Below are 16463 nucleotides of genomic sequence, written 5' to 3' on the forward strand. Positions count from 1 at the left end.
CTATAATCCTTCTTCACTTATCCCTCTCCATTGCTCTTTTTGTCACCCCTGACATAATTTCCCCCACCACCAAGTTTAAGTTTCCCTTGAGATTCTTTAGTAATTTTCTCTGCCTGTGCTTTCCTCTTTGCCACTCCTTCCAAAATCAAAAGTTGCTTCTGAGCGGATGACAATTCTATCTTTCCAGTCCTGCCCTCTCTGATAAGTTTCAGCTGGACGTGCCATTAGCACCTGAAACTCAGCAGGTTCAAAGTCAGACTCATCATTGTTGATCCTACTTTATGCTCATAGCCTAACTGTTCCTTAGGGAATCTTGAATTGGAATTCTCAAAAGCCTTTTATATCTGGTCAGTTACTGACCAGTTACTGGTCAGTTACAAAAATCCTTCCTCCTCAGGGGAGCCTATTCCTGAGTCTCTTCTTTTCAATCCCATGGATGTATTAGTAATCCATACCCTTATGGACTAATTATTGAGATAGTCCCTTCAATGATATTCCTAAGCACTGTTTCTCCCTTCCTTATGTATTTTGCCTATTGCTTCTAAGATAATCTCCCAGAAATACTAGCCTCCCCAAACTCACAACCTCAGTTCTTTTGAACCTTCCTTCTCCCTGTTGAAAAAGTCTGGAAACCTGGCTTGGGGTTCAAGGTCTCTTTACCTGGCCCTACTTCCTTTTGCAGAAGCTCCTGGCAAGCCAAACTGCCTCTTGGTCCTACTTACATCCTGCCTCTGTAGCTATACAGCACTTTATCTATATTCATTTATGTACATCTCAGTTTCTACACTGCCCTGCAGTTATAGCAAGATGGTGTAAGAAGGCTTAAAACATTAAAGCCCTTTTAATTACAAGGTGTTGGAAACAACAGAAACCACAAAAGGATTAATAGTATTAATAATACATCACTTTTCACAGAGTCAGTATTCAAATATCAGGGTTAGTTTGCTTTCTCCTCAAAACAAACTGTCACTTTTCTTTCTTTTTTTTTTTTTTTTCTTTGCGGTACGCGGGCCTCTCACCGCTGTGGCCTCTCCCGTTGCGGAGCACAGGCTCCGGACGTGCAGGCTCAGCGGCCATGGCTCACGGGCCCAGCCGCTCCGCGGCATGTGGGATCTTCCCGGACAGGGGCATGAACCCGTGTACCCTGCATCGGCAGGCGGACTCTCAACCACTGCGCCACCAGGGAAGCCCAAACTGTCATTTTTCTTCATCCCAGTTGCCACTGTATACAATCCTATATATTTTTTATAAATGTTGTCTGATGATCTGCTTCCCAGACTCCGAGAGTTATGGAGGTAGCGACCGTGTCTCTCCTGTTCATCACTTGTATCCCCAGAGCTAGGTGCAGTAAGTAGGTGCTCAATAAATATTGTGAAATGAATAATGAATCCATCAGCCTGAAACCATAATAACACGGCTGAATTCTCTGGCATGGACAAGTGACTCTTACTTTTTGATCATGTATTTGGTCTTGTGTTACGAAGGCCACAAATATTTTCCTTAGGAAGACACAAACAGTTTGATGAGACTAGACTTATTTCCTTGACTTGTCATTTTGTAAAATGTGAGCTATTATTATTTTACTAGCTGTCATGTGAGACCCTTTATCATCTTTAAGTCTTCATGACATTGCCTCTTTATTTGATTTAGTTAATGCTCTTTTCACGTATTTGATTATTGTTGGAGAGAAACTGGATACGCTGGTGTAATTTCAGAGTAAAGTTGAGGAAGGACAGGTAACGTTAATGATGACCAACCAAAGTTATATTTCAGATTTTATATTTTCCTAGTCCTTTTCAAGATACTTTTATTTCCCAATGGTTTTGTGAAGCTGCCTACAAAATACGCCTCTTGACAACAGTAATGCTCAGGAAATTCTCTTATTCCACAATACTGGAATTGTTTGATGGATTATTCTTCAGTCTGATCTAGGACACACCCCGGGACATTTCAAAGGATGAGACTAGAGCCCCTTGCAGAGAGCCACTCTTCTCCTTGAACAGCTACTTTAAAGAAATTGGACAAAACAAAGGGAAGGCCGTCCCTCTGTGAGCAGTAATAGGAAAATGCTTTCTGACCTCACAGGAAGTAGATACATATGATGGGACTATAAAATAACATGATTCATTGGCTTAACCTATTGAGATGTAATGAACTCGGCTTAGGCTCAAAGTATTATGGAATAACTGACGGAGTTCCCCACAAGCTTGTGAGGACAGCTGTGGCAGGGCAGAGGTACCTCTGTTCTGTGTTCTGTCTATACTCTGTCTGGAGTTGGAGTAAGTGACTTAACCTTATTGAACCTTGGGTATCCCAGAAATGAAGCCTGAAGCCTGGGAGGGTTTAGGGCAATAAAGCTCATGAATGGGTCCCTGTCTGTGGATGCCCAGAGTCCAGGGCATCTGGCTCCAATCAGGCTCATCAGTGTTATCTGAGCGTATGCCTGACCGACAGACAACTGACTGAATTATTCCGGGTTCCATGCAAGTCAGTTACCTTCTCTGGGATAAACAGCCTTTTTCTTAAAGATTGAAGTATGTGTTTAGTTTAAATATTGGCTCGGAAAAAAAAAATAAAGGTACTCATCCTTCAAATACTAAGGAATATGTTATATATTTCACTTTTAATACTCATCTGGTTACATGCATTCCAAGTCAAAAAAAAAAGAAAAAAAAAAGAAAAAGGAGTGTTTTAAATAAATCACATATCTGTAAAAGAGCAGTGTGCCTGGATCAAAGATAATATCAGATTGAACTTCCAAAGTTATAGTGGTCACATATTACATAGCATATCAAGGGTTTTTCAAAGAGCAGTCTTGAGAGCATCCCATGTTTTACAATTTGTTTTTCTATGGTGGTGTTTGGATTCTAGATTTCACTGAGCTTGCCTGAGTGAGCCTTTTCTATTGTTGTGGTTGGAGGTTATCTCATTATGTAACTGCTGATTTCGTTGTTCTGATGCTAATGAAAAAGGCCTTAAATCAACAGAACTAACTCATAATGGTAATTTGAACTTTTATATTATAACCTCTTATTTTTTTAAAAAAAATTATTTTTTATTGAAGTATTGCTGATTTATAAAATGTTGTATTGTTTTCAGGTGGACAGCGAAGTGATTCAGTTATACATATATGTATTCTTTTCCAGGTTCTATGACCTCTCATTTTTTGAGAAAATGTCATGACACCAGGCTTGTCTAGCTCAGAATAACGTCTGAGATTTGTGACAGAAAGATTTTAGTGCACCAGCTTACATGTAATTTTCTGAATAATTTCTAATCCTTCTGAAGATCCTGAATATGACTCAAAATTGGTATTCTGTTAATTCTCTGCATTTTCTGTTTCTTTCCCTTAAACGTGGGTCATGGGAAGAGTCCTCCGGTTTATGTTTAGATTGCTGCTTGCTCACTTATTTCTTTTTTTAGCATTTCCAAACGTTTTTACAGCTTCCCTCCTACTGTTTTGTTTGGCAACAGCTTTTCTAACTAAAGCAGCTGAAAGAAAAGTTCCACAGTAGCAGGGTGCCATATAAAACAGGATCCCACACCTATAATCTAAATGACCAGAGATGATAAAATACTTGCCATTAAAAAATACATGTTCTTTACAACTTATCTGGGAAAAGGGTTTCCTTAGAGTGACGTATAATCTAAGGACATTTGAAATGAGTCCACATAGCCCCTCACTTCAGTGGAGCTAACAGCAGTAAGAGTAGAAAGAAAATGTGTTTATAAAAACTCGATGGGTTTACTGCAACTTTGGAATGTGGCTCTCAGTAATGAGCCTTTTAAATCATTATAAATACAATAATTTTTGAAGGTGAACTAGAGTTTTCCACTACCTTTAATGTAGCCATTTTGTTTTAAACACGCTCATTCACATGAGTGATTAAAGTGAATACCATTTATTTAAAAATAAGAACACATGAAAAGTACAAGACACTGTATGTTTATGTCTGTCGTATACAAAGTCTCAGTTATAAATATTTGCTCTCTATCTCATTAACTTTTAACTGTTGGAATGGGTGGGTCCCAAGTCTGGCCACATCAGCAAGGGACAGAAATAGATTTTCTCTGTAAAGTAGAAAGAAATATGCATAAAAGGTTGTAAAAATTATTTACCAATCAGTCTAACACTTAAAAATATGGCCCAAGCACAGTGTAAGCAGGAAGGAATGTGTAAACTTTTCCTTGCCCTCCTTTTAGTGATGATGCAATTAATGCTTTATCGGTAATGAAAACACATTTACTGGATTGAAGTTTAAGATTTAGATTTACATGGATGAGGTGCAGGAGGCAGTCGCTTCTGCTCCTGAGCGCCCCCTGGTTTCTTTTTCTTGTTCTGCTCTTTTTGAGGAGGATGGGTGTGTGAAGAGGTAAGGAACTGGGTAATTTGGCAGAGAGGTTGAGTGTGTGTGTGTGTGTGTGTGTGTGTGTGAGGGCGTGACTGAAGGAGAGAGAAAGTGGAAGAACTGGTGTGGAGAACTTTTGGGGAGAGCCCCGGAATTCTTTTGCTTATAAGGCACAGTGTCCTTGGCAGGGTAATTTCATCTTCTGCGAGTCTCATCCCCTATATCCCAGAGGAGTTGTCCTCTGCCATCGGCCAGAGAGGAGACTGGTGAAATTTACAAGACCGCAGTTCCCATTTCGTGGGGTTACAGGAGTCCTTTCACCCAGATAGGCTAGTTTGGATATCACATGGTGATTTAGAATTGCAAAGGAGAGTGTTCCAAGAGACAAGCAAATATGGTATGCCTTTTATAGCCAAGCCTTATAAATTTTCTAGCATCACTTTTCCATACCATATTAGTTGATGTAGTTACAAAGCCACCCAGTTTCAAAGGGGTGGGGGGATCCATGCCACCTCTTGACTGGGGAGGGGCGTTGTAGAGGAGCACATGGGCGGGGAGATATCACTGGAGCCATTTTTCTAATCTGTGACACTTATGTCTTTTAAAATGATCTAGTAATTAATCTAGTTCTGCATGTGTTTTTTCTTACTGATAATTAAAGAATAAATACAGCTGATAGAAAAGCGTGTTCTGTATTGTGAAACCCCCAAATTCCCCCCCCAAAAATAGATATTTTAGTACTCTCAGGGCTGCTAATGTTTACCTGACCCCTATCCACTCCCTATATACAATTGTGTTGCCTCACATGGGAGTCAGGTTGGTATTTGAGTGATTAACCTGAAATGCAATATTTTAAAGTGGTTCCGTCCTTCAATTATGTCATTGCTACTGTTATCACAGAGGGCATGCAAATTGCCTAAAGCATAGTCACAGATTTTTAAAACACCTTTGTCTCTCTCAGAAAGGAACATGGAAATATGAAAATGTTTTCTTCTTTTTATTAGGATGGTGAGCACTACATGTTTTTTTCTTTTTGAACTTGTTTAAGGTTATACTTTGGAACAAAATTGGAAAAAAAAATGAGTTGCTAGCACTGTACATATTACTTGGCATTCAACAGTAACTCATTCTCCACCTAAGATGTAATTTCACTTCTGTGTGCAAAGCAAAAAGCAAAAAGCAAAGCTTTTAACGAAAAGCAATAATGTCACAATTTTACTGGTTAGATTTTATTATTTTTTTCACATCGTAGGGTATAATTCAATATTGTTTTAGACTTTTTTCCCCATGAGGCCAAAGACTATGATTCTACTCAAAGATTTATTATGCTCAAAGATTTACTATGCACTGCTTTTCTAATTGCTTAATCTGATCAATTATATTTTGACTAAAAATTTGGTTTTTTTGGTCCTTAGATTTATGAAATGTACCAAAAATGTTCAAATAAAATACTTTATCTCACTTTTTATTCAATTATATTGTGTTTATCAAATTTTCTAAGTTTACCCATGAAAGAAACAAACTTTCAAAGGCATTTTGATCACATGAAAATTCCATTTTTGTATCTGATTAAAATTATATTAAAATTGGACCATGAATTATCAGTATGCAGAGACAGTTTGAAAGGTCTTGCATATAATACAAGTGCATACAAGCTGAATAGAGTACAGTTTGGCACAGAAAGACTTGATTCTAACTTTTTAATGGCATCTTCTGCATTATGCTGATTAGTTTGTCAATCTCAATCCAAATTTTTTTTTTTTTTTTTTTTTTTTTTTTTTTTTTTTTTTTTTTTTTGCGGTACACGGGCCTCTCACTGCTGTGGCCTCTCCCATTGCGGAGCACAGGCTCCGGACGCGCAGGCTCAGTGGCCGTGGCTCACGGGCCCAGCCGATCCGCGGCATGTGGGATCCTCCCAGACCGGGGCACGAACCCGTGACCCCTGTATCGGCAGGCGGGCCCTCAACCACTGTGCCACCAGGGAAGCCCACAATCCACTTTAAGAGAAGCAGAGTTTGTCCTGTGGACCAGACTCCAAGGAACTAAAGTATTTCCTGGGTGCCACGGTTATGACTCTCACGGGAAGAATCACAGCCATTAGTGAAAAGCAGGTTTAAAGTTTAAAGTGTTAAGATTAAATGTGGACTGTTTTGATCATAAGTTTTAAGTATGCCAAGCATCACTTGTTTTTAAGAATTCACGATCCTTGTACGTTGAACACTGAAAATGAAACATATACTAATTATTTTAAAATTGATTATGGTTTTAAAAGACATGTTTTGTTGATATGTTTATAAAGATTTATTATTCCAGTTAATTTTTTAAAATAAAAATAAAGTATTTTTTCCTAATTTTTAAATATACACACAGACAGACAGACAGACAGACACACACACACTACACGCACACTGATCTAATATTGCCTGGTTAAGTTGCTGCAAAGTTCTCTAGGAGTCATATGGAATAGTAAACATAGGAAATTAGATAAATCTGAATGCTAGAAGTAACATTACATTCCAAAAATAATATTAAGCAATAAGTTAGTTTTATATTTCAAACTGACACATTAATGAGACATATATATGCTAACATTTCACTTCTTCCATATTTGATAAAATAAAAGGAAAACAAATGTATATTTTTTTCACTTAGAGTAAATATAAAGCATTTGCATTCTTATACTTAAAAATTTTTATCCAAATTCATTTATCCTGAATATCCAATTTATCAAATTAAAGGCTGATTGGAATTATATTTTTAGAATAATAGAATATTTTGTAACATCTATGAATTTTAGCTATTTGTTCATTGTCAATGTATAGGACATTCTTTTGAAGAATGCTGTTCATTTTATAAATATCTTGGATAACTTCAAATTTGCAAAGGCAAAAGTTCAGAGGTTATAACTGAGCTGCTTTAATTGTTCTAGGCACTCACATTCCTGTTTGCTTTATAAACTAAATTAAATACTCTTTGAAATATCAACATATTGAAGCAAATTCACGCTAACAACTTGAGAGCGTTAATACTACTTACTCCAGACCTTGTACTGCTGTGATGTGGGACTATCAAGAAATTTGTACACTGTTCTTAGTCAAGACTGATGCATCCTGTATTGAATTCAACTTATAGTATATGGTAAGAAACATATTTCTTAGTAATCCCAAAATAGTTATTTCTTCACAAGTCCTCCAGGTTGTAGGTTTCCTGAGCTTTCAGTGACATCATTATGTCTGGTTAGAAATAACAACATACACATTTTCTGACAGAAAATCTGAGACCTGACTCTTACTTATTTCTGATAGGATTTGGCAAAGTATTTTCACCACTTATGCCTTGGATTCTTTCCATTCATTTATTCACCCATTCACTGCTTTTATTGTGTCTCTGTTAAACACTGCATTGAATTCTTTTTTGTAATCAAAAATTGAATAATGTGTGGTTGATAGCAATATCTGTATAATGATCCAATTGTAAAGTTAAAATGGGTAATGGGAATGAAATCACTAAAAAAAAATTGACTCATATAATGGGGTTATAAAATCAAGTGAATATCTGTAAATGAGCTGTCATAAAATAGAACCTAGGAATCCAAATATGTTAAACAGTTTATCTTTAAGAGGTTGTCTGCCCAGGCTTTTTAAGTTTTGTCTTCTGTAGTGCTTAGCCAGACAGAGCTCTTCAGAGCCATACAATGTCAAATCATTGCAGTTAGATCTTCCAGGCTATTGTGACTGCATTGCTTGCCAGCATAACAAGAACTTTTTGCCACAGTGCCCTCTTATTGCCAGTGAGATGGTCTGCCTCAAACCTCCCAAGCTTCCCCTCTGCTCACCAGCACAGCTCTCCACTGTGGGCAGGGGGGCTTCCAGAAGGAAGTGTAAGTATAGAGGGGAAAGTCCATTTACAGTCATTGAGAATGAATACAATTAGACACAGTATTTTAAAAGTCACTTCTGCTCCCATGCATGAGAAATAACACTGTTGACAGTGTTATTAACAAACACAAAGGCATGATATATGAGAGGCAACACAGTTGAATGGAAAGAAAATTATACTGGGAGCTTTGAGACTTCTTGCCCCTACTTCAGACTCATGTTGGGAACATGATTGTTTTGACATGGGACGACCAGGAGGGTGGTCACCAAAGGCATTGACCCGAACAAAGAATCACTAATGCATATTTGTTATGTTTGCCTTAGGAAATGGGAAATGTTATTGAATAAGATGACTCTGATTTCTCTGTCTGGAACATTGGTCTCCCAGTGTATAACCCACAAATCCATTGGGTAGATTGGGTTTATTTTATAATTTAAAAATGAATATTTGTAGACATTAATAGATTATGATGAAAATGGCTTGCAGGTTTCACAGTAAAAGAGTGTGGGTCATGTATGCTACTTGCTTGGGTCACTCCTGAGAAGCCTGAGCATTCCTTCCCATAGAGGGCGGTACAGAGGCCCTTAGAACACAAAGGTGATGTTAAATAAGGAAGCACAGGAAATTATACACCAGCCCAAATTAGTTTTAGGCTTCTGGACTTAAGAAGTTTTGTGAGTACGGTGTCAGACCATTTTAGCAGTGGCAGCCAAGACAGGGTACTGGGTAGGAAAAAAAAAAAACAAAAAAAAACTAGATGTTCCATTTTCCAGAGATTTCCTGTGTTTATTATTGTAAGACTGTGATTTATTAAAACTGTCTTACTTCTTCAAGCAGACCAAGATTTCCTCTGTGCTACTGAGGCTAAGATATATGGGGTTTGTGGAAAGAGTCTGTGAATGAGACAGGGTTAGAGTACCCAGGCTATAAGCTATTCATGGCTGGGTAGAGCGTTTTCACTTATGGCTGTCAGGAAGGGTGCTTAGTCCCATTTTTTTTTTCTCATGGCTGAATTTACGAATGTGTTACATTTAAGAGGAGTTACTGCTCAAATTGAGTTTTGAGTTATAGGTTCTGAAACCACATTATTTACATTTGTATAGTAATCTGTGGTATGTGTTGAAGAAATGGCACATCCTGTAACCATCCTTCCTGCTGCATAAGGACAAGTATTACCATAAGTGAGATATCATCTAGCCAGTGGAGATAGTATGCAAACACCTTCTGATATTGTCTGCTCATCTTGAAGAGATCTGAATGCTGTCCTGGGTGATGGTGGGGTAAAAAATTCCTTCAAATATATTTAAAAAAAATTATTCAGCACAGTGTATTAGTGAGGGTTATAGGTCCATGAGGATAAATCTATTTCCTGGCAAAATTTAAGATGGTTTATTTAGCAGAGACTTTATAAAAATAAATATACCCAGAAATATTATGGATATACCAAGAATAAGACATGCCAAACTGAACTCAAATGGTAAGGAAAAGAAATACTGTAGACACCATGGATCTTTATTTCAGATAAATTCTTAACTATCTTGATGATATGACTAAGAGCGAGGTAGGAAATTTCAACCAGGCTTGGAGTCTCCAAAATGTTATTAGTTTTCTTTAATCAACGGAACTTTTTTCACCCTGGATGAAACTTTATTTAGAACCTCAATATACGATACAGACAGAAAAATTACCACAAAATATTTGTATAGTTTCCTCCCAAGAACCTGGATGGGGCCCTAGCAATGTGCTCACCTGGTCATGTGTTTCAGTAAAATTTACAAAAGTTAGAGATTTTTGAGTTTTTTTTTTTTAAAGGCTCCCTTCCAAATAGCAATAATTTCAGATCCACAAAATCTGGATTCATCTCTGAATAAAAATAAAATGAGGTGTCCCATCTTGAAGCAGGTGTGGGTGGGCTTGGATGCATTGATTTCACCTCCCTTCAGCCTAACTGGTGGCCTTTGTGACTGAAACCACGATTCCCAGATTTGTTGATGTCTGACATCTCCTGAGAAGTTTTAGGAACAACAGATTCCTGGGTCCTTTGGCTGAACAGAATCAGAATCTGTACTAATGAGCCCAAGGAATCCGTTTTTTTTTTTTTTTTTTAAGAAGAACCTCAAATAGTTTTGATGATCAATCCAGTTTGGGAGACACGGGGTTTGATGAAAACACATACTCTCAAAACTGTTCAGCCTGAGGGTGGGATCTTTCTAGAAATTCTTCCCTTGATATTGTCGTGTGAAAAATCTTGAGCAATGACTAAGATGAAGAGAGAGAAGATATTTAGACAATATGGAGGATGTGCTTAACAAAGAGGAATTAGAGAGTGTGCTTTACAGTCAGATAGGGTCCCGTCCCTTCTCCCCCACTCACTGGGTGATTTGCCTCATCCTTTCCATCTCTGTCTACTTCTTCTACAGAAACGGTCCCTCTCATTGGGTGGTTAAAAAATTTTGAAGAGGTAATACACTTAAAGGACTCAACACGTAGAGACCTTCCATGTAGACCAGCATAAAGTAAATGTTTGCTTTTATCATTATAACCATCATTATTAATAATAAAATCTTAGAATTAGTGGAGAAAAAGAATCATGATTCAAAGTAGATTGAACTCAAATTGAATGCAAACTAGAATAAAGGGCAAGGAGGAGAGATTTCAGTTCAATTCGACAAGCTTTATTAAATGTCCCTTTTGAGTGAAGTCTTCAGGGAGCTAATAATTTAGTTAGGGAGAAAGATACATAAATCAGTATAAATTATACAAAATTAGATAAGAGTAACTATAGATAGATAGATAGATAGATGATAGATAGACAGATAGATGGATAGATGGATAGATATACACACACAGAGAACTATGGCAGTAAACAGATGTGGAAATCAAGCTTGTTGTTGAGAATGTCTTATAAGAGGAGTTTTTGAGTTGAATATTATGAATATTGGAGGATGAAATAAATTGACTGGCTGAAAAAAGAAGGAATGGTATCTTATTAAGAAAGACTGTTTTTTCTCTTGCACCATTTATCAAGATTTTTTATTATTATTATTGAGAGGTTAGGAGGGTGTATTTCAGTTTAATAATTCATTATTTGTAATATCATGCTAAGATGCAATCTAATACTTTGTGATATGTAACCTTATACACAGATATATTGTTTTAGAAGAATTACTGTAGTTTTTGTCCTTCCCAGTGAAGAATTTTGATATATATATTCTGTTCTATGTGATTTTCATAAAAAATAAAAGCAAAAATATGAACACTTTATTTATAATTGTATATACTATATATTGAATATATTTCTGATAAGAAAGGACTTCCATTTAATTTGACATTGATGCCAACTGATTCATTCACTTACAATTTTACAGATGTGATGTTTGGAACAATTTTCTGTAGACTAACTTCTGGCTCTGTATATTTTGAAACTTGTTTTTCCTCAAATATTTACATACCTCTGGTGCCAGATATCATAGGACTCTTGGCTTAACTCTAGAGTGACACTTTTAATAGAAGGTACAGTTGAATACTCTATTTTATGTTATACAATATATTTTATAGATATTAAATATATGATAATATTTACACCAATATTCTTGGAGAGCACAGCATTGTGAATTCTCCCAAGTAGCAAAGCCTGTGCCTGGATTTACACATAAGGAAAATTAGGAGTTTGGGATTAACATATACACACTACTATATATAAAATAGATAATCAACAAGGATCTACTGTATAGCACAGGGAACTATACTCAGTATTCTGTAATAACCTAAATGGGAAAAGGATTTGAAAAAGAATAGATATATGTATATGTATAACTGAATCACTTTGCTCTACACCTGAAACTAACACAACATTGTAAATCAATTATACTCAATATAAAATAGAATATTTTTTAAAAAGAAATATAATATAGCAACCTAAATGAATTAAATGGTCTTCCCATCTTTATGTGCATTACTTGAAGACAATTACAGGAGACTCACTCTATAGATTAGAGCAAAACTGTGTGTAATTGTCCTTTTGTCTTCTCTTCTCACAGTTCTTCACTGCTCCAGAGCAGTAAAATAATCTTGCCACCAAAACAAAGCTCCCAAACCCATCCTGTCCCTCTCCAACATCATGGCTCTATAGATTACTTAAATTTTTCTGGCTATCTTGTTCTCTTTTTCCTACCACTTCTCACCTTCCTCCTTCTCCTTCATACATCATGACAAAGAATCAGGAGAAGGACTCTTGTTAGATGGCAGGGGAGGGAAATAATTTGAGTCCTTTAGCAGGTGAGTGGAGGGAAGGAAGGAAAAGTGGGTAAAGCTCACCCATTGATGGTGCTTGACTTGGTCATATTGACTGGACCAGGGCAGAGAGAAGAGACAAAGCAGAGTTTTATATTTAGGTTGCAAAATCCAGTGGTAAAAGAGGTGGTCAAGTTATATAACTTTACCGATATTGCTGTAAAGATGGAGTATCTTACCTGGATTTTAGATTACATGGATTTTAGATTCTACTTACATGGATTTTAGATTCTACTCTAAACACATTTGCCATTTAAAAACAGTGCTAACTTCAACTCTGAGTAATTCTACTCCAACACACAATACAGTTGCCTCACCAGAGCCACCATGATGTATTGAATAATTTCTGTGGTGATGCAAAACAGCTCAACTCCTCTCAGGAAGCTTGCATTCTCCTTATTGACTCACTGAGTTAAAATAATAAAGGAAAAAGTTTTATGTGTCATACAGGTGTGTGAGACTTTCACATAAAAAATTTATAGTAAATGCACCTCTGGAACTTTGTGACCTGTACAATGTGATATCTTTGTAATTATATTTGTTCTGGAAAAAGGAAAAAAAATGTTCATCAGTGATTAGATTCTAAATGAACGTCTCACACAACATATATTCAGTTGGAACTGAACAAAATTTAGTCAATGAATATTCTGTTTTCTCTATCAACTGTTATTCAGAAGAGAGGTAAAGCATATAGATACTTTTACTTTTCATTTCATTGGACTTGAAAACGAAAGAAGGGTATGAATTTAAAAATTAATTTCTATAGAATATCTCACTCCATAATTATCAGAAGAATTTTAATAAACAACTATGTTTTAAGTTTGGGCTTATTAAGCCCTTTCCTTTTATAGTATACTAGAGTATAATTTATCATAGAAATTATATTTGCATATATAATATATGAATCGTTGTGCTTTATGACTATTTTTTAATAATTTCATACTTTATGCATAGTCTTGCTCAATTAAACTCTATGAATATTTTGCTCCTTTAAAAAACAGGCTCCTGAGTTATTTACATTTGGCCTAGATAAGGGTTAGCTTAAATATTTGTCATTATTCTACTTTAGGTTGCAAAGAAAAGTACTTCCTTACCTGCTTCATAGAACTTCAGATCACATGGCATTTGTATTATTTTGTATTTTTGGTATGTACACACACACACACATACACACACATTTCTCACCACTAGCCTGTGCGTTATATGTATATGGACTGCCTCTGCTTCATTTTTTAATGCCATAATGTTAGATATATTGTAAGTGTATAAAATGTTGAAATGAGTCAATATTCAAACATTGAAGGGCATTTAAAAAGTCCATTTTTAAGGTCTCACGATATTTTAAAATTAGCTTTTGTATCCACCAATGACAAATTTTATAGTCTATTTGTAAAATATATACTCATATGCATTATTTTGAAATTCCAATAATCTCAGGGAATTCGGATGAGCACTTAACAATGCTTAAACTATATTTTAGCCATTGCTGTTGTCTGGAGAATGCATTGAAAGCATAAATATTTAGGAGAGATTATTGTATTCAGATAATGACAAAGTATTAGTAAAATGTCTAACTATGTGTAATGTGGAGTGTCCAAATATAATCACCCCATGATCGAGTTAGTAGCAAGTAAAATAAAAGCTCTAAAAATTACATTCTAATTTTTGTGATGCTTTGCATATCTTTAAGATGCTTGCAAATTGTTGCACAATTATTGTGACTATTTGAATCCATATCAAAATTTGGATATCTAGAACAATTGATTCACCATGCTATAGCCTGTTTGATTGGCTAGGTAGGTATGGCCATTCCCACACCATGGCCAGATGAAGGCAAATCCTGTTACTAACTAAATAATGGGAATTTTTATGATCTTAAATGAAAAGTTACAGCAAAATCTTAAAAATATGTTAAATCAAACCAGATGTAGAAAGATTTTGTTAAGATGTCAAAATAGTACTGTAAAGGAATAGTTCTATTATTGTTTGACTAATAGTTAGACTTTAGACATTAAAATAACATCAAGATTGAAGTATAATATAAACTCTCTGAGTAAAAAAATAAAGTAAGGCAAGGATTTTATACCTTTAATTGAAACCTGCTCTATTTTATTCACTGTAATAAAATTATATCCTATCATGATTTCCTAAAGCTCTTTACATAATTGTCTTTATTGACCAAATTTAGACAGAATACTATTATGTCTTAAATGACCTCATTATAGTGTGGCTGTTTTTAAAAAGGAAAATATTCTGATTTTTTGGATTCTAATTAAAGTATTTATCATAATTTCATTAATATTTCAATGATTATCAAAGTTTAGCTTTCATGACCTGGGAATTTGGTTACTGTCATCTCTGCTTATTTTCTAGTTCTGCTGAATGAAATATCTATTAAGTCACAGTTTAATTACATAAATTTCTACATAATGATTCAAGATTTTTGTTAAACCACATATAGAGTGAAATAATCACTTACAGGTTAATATGACCTATATTTCTTGAAGATTAAAATTTGTCTTGTCTCCTTCATGCTGTGATACACTGCCATACCTTATTCTCTAACCGCATATTGGTTTGAGAAGCACTCTTTATTGATTTCTGCTATCATGTTAATGTAAATGTGTCTCATAAATAAACATACTGTGTTTAGTTAGACATAAGTATTAGTAATATCAATGAACATTATTCTCTAGTAAGAGTGTTTTAGATTTCATTACAATGTACTAAAACTAGCAACAACTTTACTTATCTTTCTGATTGAAATTAGGAATAAGTGTTCTAAATTTTTTATGATAATTTGTGAGTGCTTGTTTGCATATACATGTGTGTGAGAGAGAGAGACAGAGAGATACAGAGACAGAGAGACAGAGCTCACACTCTAGCCTCAGACACAAAGGCTAAATTTGTGGATATATAATCAAGAACTGCGTTGAAATCTGCACAAATGTTAACTATTTTAAAAAGAAGTTATAAAAGAGTGAGGATTACATTTTTGAGTAAAGTCACTTTCCTTATACTACCAGCCACTGTGTCCTATTAATTTTTCTCCGGTACTTCCATTCCCAGTGCCATTTCAGTGCAGTGGAACTTTTCACAAGCTGCATCCTCACCATTACCTGAGAATTGCCTCTCTTTTCTCTTGACTGCCCTCTGCACCACTCCCAAGTTAATCTTTCTAAAATACTGCATCTACCCCAGTCTTCCCTTGCTAATTCAACACCCACTTTTCATGGCTTTCTATTGTCTTCACAATAAATCCTGAATTTTTAGAGTAATGTGAACCTAACTCAAGACACATCAAAGTGGCGTGGCCCCCTGTCTTAATTTATAATCTATTTCTTGACTGTTTACCAATAATCTTTTCTAGCTGGATAGTGTATTCCTACTGCTACACCCACCTCTTCCTCTTTTCCAACCCTATTGATTTTTCAGTGTTTCAGCCTTTATGGCTTTGTAATGAATTATCTGAGAATTTAGTGGTGTCAATAAACATTTGCCATGCTCATCAAATCTTAGGGTCAGAATTTGAACAGGGTACAGGAGCAAAGTTTTCTCTGGTACACAAAGTCTGGGGCCTCAGGCTGAATCATCTGGAGCTCCTTCAATCACAAGTTTAAGGGTTAGGGTTAGGGTGATGGTTAGGGTTAAGGTTAGGATTAAGATTAGTGTTGACTGTTGGCCGGGGGCTCACCTCCTCTTCACATGGGACTCTCCATGTGGGCCTCTTCCTGTGGCTGCTCTGCAGGAGCTAGTTTTTCTCAGAGCACATCAGCTGACTTTCCCATGGTGGCTCCCCCCAAGGAGAAAGCCATATAGAAGCTCTATCCTTTTTCATAAGCTAGTCTCATAATTCACGTGGCATTGTTTTTGCTGCGCTCTATTTGTTGGAGCAATCACAAGCCTGCCTAGGTTCAAGTGGAGGATAAATAGCATCCACTT

The 16463-nt window shown here is 35.9% G+C and overlaps 1 protein-coding gene across 6 annotated transcripts in view; it reads left to right on the forward strand.

Moving 5' to 3' along the window:
- The window catches only part of HMGCLL1 (3-hydroxy-3-methylglutaryl-CoA lyase like 1), a gene marked incomplete at both ends in the record, with an annotated part of 136236 nt that overhangs the window by 42983 nt on the left and 76790 nt on the right, over positions 1 to 16463 (forward strand). The gene's annotated exons all lie outside the window — the stretch shown is intronic.

Source organism: Hyperoodon ampullatus, assembly GCF_949752795.1.
Source record: "Hyperoodon ampullatus genome assembly, chromosome: 10".
Taxonomy (NCBI): Eukaryota; Metazoa; Chordata; class Mammalia; order Artiodactyla; family Ziphiidae; genus Hyperoodon; species Hyperoodon ampullatus.